The following is a 5,889-nucleotide window of genomic DNA, read 5'->3' as shown; positions in this document are numbered from 1 at the left end:
TAGTGAAATAAGAATTTAACCCCAGTAGCTTTTTAATCTAAATCCTGAGATATTTTATTTAGAACTTTGGTAATAGTGAACTTTGCTCTAATTTATAGTTTATTCAAGCTATTTTGACAATATTTTTTAATGCCACAAGGGTTTTACTTCAGCATATGCTGTAGGCAACAATTATATTAAATGCTAGATCTTTTAATTTTTTATATAATTTTATAAGTAGGTTAATTGCATGGATTTCATTTAATTATTAAAACTTGTATTTCATTTGGACAGTTGGATAGGTAGATCTAGAATTTTCATGAACATCTGACAAGTATTCTTATATAAAATATATTGGCTCCATAATTTCCTACTATACTATTCATTTATTTTGATTTATAAGCACAGGTGAACTGTTTAAAATGAGGAGTTACCTAACAATTAGACGCCAGTATCCAAAATAGAATAAACCAGAAATATCACAAGATATAATGTTATATGCACACATAAGATGGTCTTCAAAAAAACAAACTTTGTTTTCTGAGATGAACCAGGTAGAGGAGCATAAGTAGTACACTATGAGAAGATTACTGAAGAATGGCTGGAATTTTGAAGTAGTTCACTTGTGTGGGTGAAGTGGGTGGCATATTCAGTGAAGGGAGTGATGATCTAGGGACATATCTCAATAACCAAGGGCTCTGAAAAAAAGCCTTGGAGGTACAGAGAAAGTGCAAAGGAGATCAAACTGAAAAAAAGCACAATGTATTATGGGCATACAAGTCTTGAAGCAGACAGATAACAGGAATAGCTTTTATTTTGGCCTGTGATGAAAGATTACAATAATATGAAGCATGTTGGGGTTGGCTATTTTAGAACGCTTCCAAAAGTGTTATTCTTAGCAGTTTAGTGGTAGAAGAGAACAGCATCAGCCTCCAAATAATGGGATCAGAGATTCCAACTTCATCACAATGAATTACAAGAAACTTCCCCCAGGTTATGGGGCCAAGTTTTCAGACATTTTTAGCCTCTGATAGTGATACGATCTTTTCTTCAAAACCTTTTGTGTCTTCAATATATTTTAGAGCTAAATTGGAATTTATTGCTTTGAGACTTGGCTGCCATAATGTGAGTTTTATTCATTCATTCATTCATTCATTCATGTCAGATGGGTAATGTGCCGAGGTTGTAACAAGGTTTGAGGGAGGCACATGTCATGCAGCAGCATGAACATCCAATCATCACACTTATGAACTACAAAAGGATCAATAAGATGAATTTTAAATAAGAAATTCTTGCAGTGACATGGGTTGTTCCCAATTTTGCTCCCCCCTCACAAGAACAACAACTAATAACTATTCATAGACAAGGCAACACTGAGAAAAATCCTTTGGTGAGGCCAAAGCACACCTCTGTACCACAGAAACCAAGACAGACTGAATTAGAAGGGTAAGAAGAGCAGCTATTCAATAAACACATTGCCCCTCCCCCAGGCTGGCACAGCACCATACTGAGAGATCTCCCCTGATAGTTGCTGCAGTGGAAAAAGACCTTGTGGAATGGACATCTAGCTCCCCCATCATCGTGGGTCACTTCTTGGGAGTTCCTACTCTGGTCTCACCTCATGGGATCAAGGGGAAATCCATGAGGCTTGACCATTAGGAATTTGATTGTAATAGAGAAGGGGGAAGGGCTTGAAACAACCAGCACTTGAATCTGAGCCACCCAGGTTCCTACCCACAGCACTCAAGTAGTAGTCTCAACCAGTCTTTTTGCTCACCCACAGAGCCAAGATAGTGGCACATTTTGACCAGGGAATTTGGTGAAGCACAAGTGTGCCTGATTCTGGTCCTCAAGAAAAGAACCTTGAAAGCCCTGGAACCTGGTCCCCAGGACTCCCACCCCCACGCCGCACCCAGGCAGAGGAGCTCAGTCATGGTACACCTACTACTGAGTGTTGTTCCTTGGCCCTGACCCACCAGAAAGCCTATCCAGAACACTTGGAAGCCCTGTAGCCTAGCAACACTTGAACAGAGAGTCTGGCAGGCAGAACTGATTATCCACAGAGCAAAGCCAGGGAACTTGGGGCTTGGGTTGGCTTGAGTCATTACCATAAACAAAAAACCTTGCTCTCCTTGGAGCTTGTTCTCCCACTGTCCAGACAGGGAAACTAATCCATAGCCCTGCACTTTGCTGAACACAGCCTTTAGCCTGCATGACCAGAGAACCTCATCAGAACACACAGGAAGCAGCATATCCCATCTAACAACCCTGCTTATAGTGGCACTTGAACAGAGAGCATAGCTGGTGCTTTCCCCATCAGCAGAGCAAAACCAGTGGCCCTGTTTTGCCAGGGAATTCAGTGTACAGTCTTGCCTGATTTAGGTCCCCATATCAGTGAGCTGTGCTGGCCTTGTGGGCCTGTTTTCCTGCCCTGTCAGAGCTAGGAAGCTAATTCACAGCCCCACCTAAATCTGAGTATAGTACCTAGACCTATCATTTAGGAAGCCTGACCAGAGAACCCAGGCAACCATGGAGCCCACCCTATGGTCTCACTTGGGCAGGGAACCAAGCCAGCAGTCCTATCCAGCTGTTCTAAGCCAGTGGCACCTCCTTACTTCAGAGTTTGAGTAGTGGCCTCACCCCCAAAATAGACCCTGATAGCAAGCTTTACCTGCCCAAGAACATTACCAGCTGACATATCAAGAAACTCAAGCTGAATGGTAGTGAGCTGAATGGTAATTAATTGTCTCTGTCAAACACACTAGGATGGTTTAACATACGTAAATCAATAAATGTGATACATCACATTAATAGAATGTAAGATAAAATCATATAACTTTAATAAATGCAAATTAAAGCATTTGACAAAATTCAATATCCTTTCATGAAAAAACTCTCAACAAATTGGGTATAGAAGGAATAAACTTCAACATAATAAGGGCCATATGTGAACAAGCGCACAACTAACATAATATTCAGTGGTGAAAGGCTGAAAACTTTCCTGCTATGATCAGGAAAAAGACATGGGTGCCTACTGTCACCACTCTTACTGGAAGTCCTAGCTGAAGCATTAGACAAGAAAAAGAAATAAAAGGTGTCCAAATCAGAAAGGAAGAAGTAAAATTATCTCTGTTTGCAGATGGTATGACCTTACATATAGAAAATCATAAAGAGTTCACCAAAAAGAGTTAAAACTGATCAGTGAATTCAGTAAAGTTGCAGGATATAGAATCAACATGCAGAAATCAGTTGTTATTTTTATATACTAACAACAAAATATCTGGAAAAGAAATAAAGAAAACAATCCTTTTCACAATAGCATCCAAAACAATAAAATACTTAGGAATAAATTTAACCAAGAAAGTGAAAGATTTATAGATAGTAATGCTTTGATGAAAAAAAATTAAAGAAGACATGAGTAAATGGGAAGATAGCCTGTGTTCATGGATCAGAAGAATTGATATTGTTAAAATGTCCATCTATAGATTCAGTTGCAATTCCTAATAAAATTTCAATGGCATTTTTCACAGAAGTAGAAAGTTTTTCTCACAATTTGATTCCAATGGCGTTTTTCTCCGAAGTAGAGTTTTTTTTTTAATTCATAGGGAACAACAAAAGACTTCAAATAACCAAAGCAATCCTGCAAAAGAAAAAAGCTGGAGACATCACAATTTCTGATTTCAAACTATATTACAAATATAGTTTGTAATATAGTATAGTAATCAAAATAGTATGCTAGTGGCATAAAAAAGACACATATTCCAATGGAACAGAATTGAGAGCCCCCAAATAAATTATGATTAACAAATATTTGACAAGGGAGCCAAGGATACTCAATGGGGAAAGGTTAGTTTCTTTAATAAACAGTGCTGGGAAAACTGGACAATCACCTGCACAATAGTGAAATTGGACCTCTATTTTACACCTCTCACAAAAATTAACTCAAATTGGATTAAAGACTTAAATATAATACCTGAAACTGTAAAACTCCTAGAAGAAAACACAGAGGAAAAGCTCCTTGACATCTGTCTTGGCGATGATTTTTTGAATATGAGCCAAAAGCACAAGCAAGAAAAAACAAAATGAATAAGTAGAACTATATTAAACTAAAAGATTCTGCACAGCAAAAGAAACAATTGACAAAATGTAAAAGTGGCCTTTGGAATGGGAGGAAAATATTTCCAAAACATCTACCAAATAAGGGATTACCATCCAAAATATATAAGGAACTCATATAGCTCAATAGTCAAAATAAATATTCTAATTAAAAAAGGCAAAGCACTTGAATAGATTTTTTTCTAAGAAGACATACAAATAGTCAACAGATATGTGAAAAGGTGCTCAACATCATTTAATCATCAGGGAAGTGCGAATCCAAACCACAAAGAGCTATCACCTCACATCTGCTAGGATGGCTATTATCAAAAATATAAAATATAACAAGTACTGGAAAGGATATAAAAGAAAAGGGACACTTGTGCATTGTTGGTGGGAATGTAAATTGGTGCAGGCACTAGAAAAACAATATGGAAGTTCCTCAAAAAATTAAAAATAGAACTACCATATGACCCAGCAGTCTCACTTCTGGTTTATATCCAAAGGAAATGAAATCAGGACCTTAAAAAGATATCTGCACCCTCATGTCCATTTAAGCATTATTCACAATAGCCAAGATACGGAAACGGCCTATTTGTCTATGATGAAATGATAAAGAAGGAGTGTGTATGTGTGTGTATATTTACACACACACAATGGGATATTATTCAGGCATGAGAAAAGGAAATTCTGCTATTTGCAGCAACATGGATGGACCTTTAGGGCATTATGCTAAATAAGTTAGAGAAAGACAAATAATAAATGATCTCACTTATATGTGGAATCTAAAAAAGCTGAAGTCAAAGAAACAGAGAGTAGAATGGACATTGCCAGGGTTGGGGGATGGAGCAAGTAGGGAGATGTTGATCAAAGGATACAAACTTCCAGTTATAAGATTATTAAGTTCTGGGGATCTAATGTACAACATGGTGACTATAGTTAACAATACTGTATTATGTTCTTGAAAGTTGCTACAAAAGTAGATCTTAAATGAGTTCACCAAAAAATGAAATGGTGGTTCTGTGATGGAGGTTTTAACCAGCCCTACTGTGGTAATCATTTTGAAGTACATAAGATAAGTATCAAATCATCTCGTTGTACATCTTAAACTTACACCATATAATATGTCAGTTTTATCTCAATAATGCTGGAAAACAAATGAATACAATTCTTTGCTTCCCAAAAGGCCAGTCTTCAATAAGATAAGGACTTGTGCTAGAATGAAACTCAGTACACTGCTTCCTTCTTTGAGAAAGTTGTACTGTGAAAAACAAGAAGTTAGCCAAATGAAACCATGTTCTTAGTGATATAGTTGATTTACACTTTGGCATAAGCTCCTTATCTCATTGTAGCCTGTCATGGACAGGCAGCCATGAACTTGGTGTAGCATGGTTTTACATGTATCATTTAATTTAATCCTTAAATCTATGCTGTGAGCAATAATTATTAACCTCATTTTACAAGGAATTGAGATCCAGAGTTAGTACAAATTCACTCAAGTGTCTGCAGTTAGCAAGTACTGGTTGAGGATTTTCAATGCAGACTGACTCTATTGTCCTCCTGTTTAATTACTGTACTTTATTGGCATTTGGTATATAAATAGCTTTAGAAGTTTTTATACAGTAATCTTTTTTTTACATTTTTTAAAATTTTATGCTATGTTAATCACCATACATTACATCATTAGTTTTTGATGTAGTGTTCCATGATTCATTGTTTGCATATAACACCCAGTGCTCCATTCAGTACATGCCCTCTTTAATACCCATCACCAGGCTAACCCATACCCCCACCCCCTCCCCTCTAGAACCCTCA

General features: G+C 37.2%; 1 non-coding gene across 1 annotated transcript; it reads right to left on the bottom strand.

Moving 5' to 3' along the window:
* Positions 1 to 1,138: 1,138 nt before the first annotated feature.
* On the bottom strand, positions 1,139 to 1,242 carry LOC118008100. The gene has a single exon (XR_004678575.1). It is a non-coding gene; the product is annotated as a small nucleolar RNA U13 (small nucleolar RNA).
* Between the last annotated feature and the right edge of the window lie 4,647 nt (positions 1,243 to 5,889).

This window comes from Mirounga leonina, unplaced genomic scaffold (assembly GCF_011800145.1).
Source record: "Mirounga leonina isolate KUSES-001 unplaced genomic scaffold, KU_Mleo_1.0 Mir_101595, whole genome shotgun sequence".
NCBI lineage: Eukaryota > Metazoa > Chordata > Mammalia > Carnivora > Phocidae > Mirounga > Mirounga leonina.
Note: the sequence above shows the minus strand (reverse complement) of the source record. Positions and strands in the feature narration are given on the sequence as shown.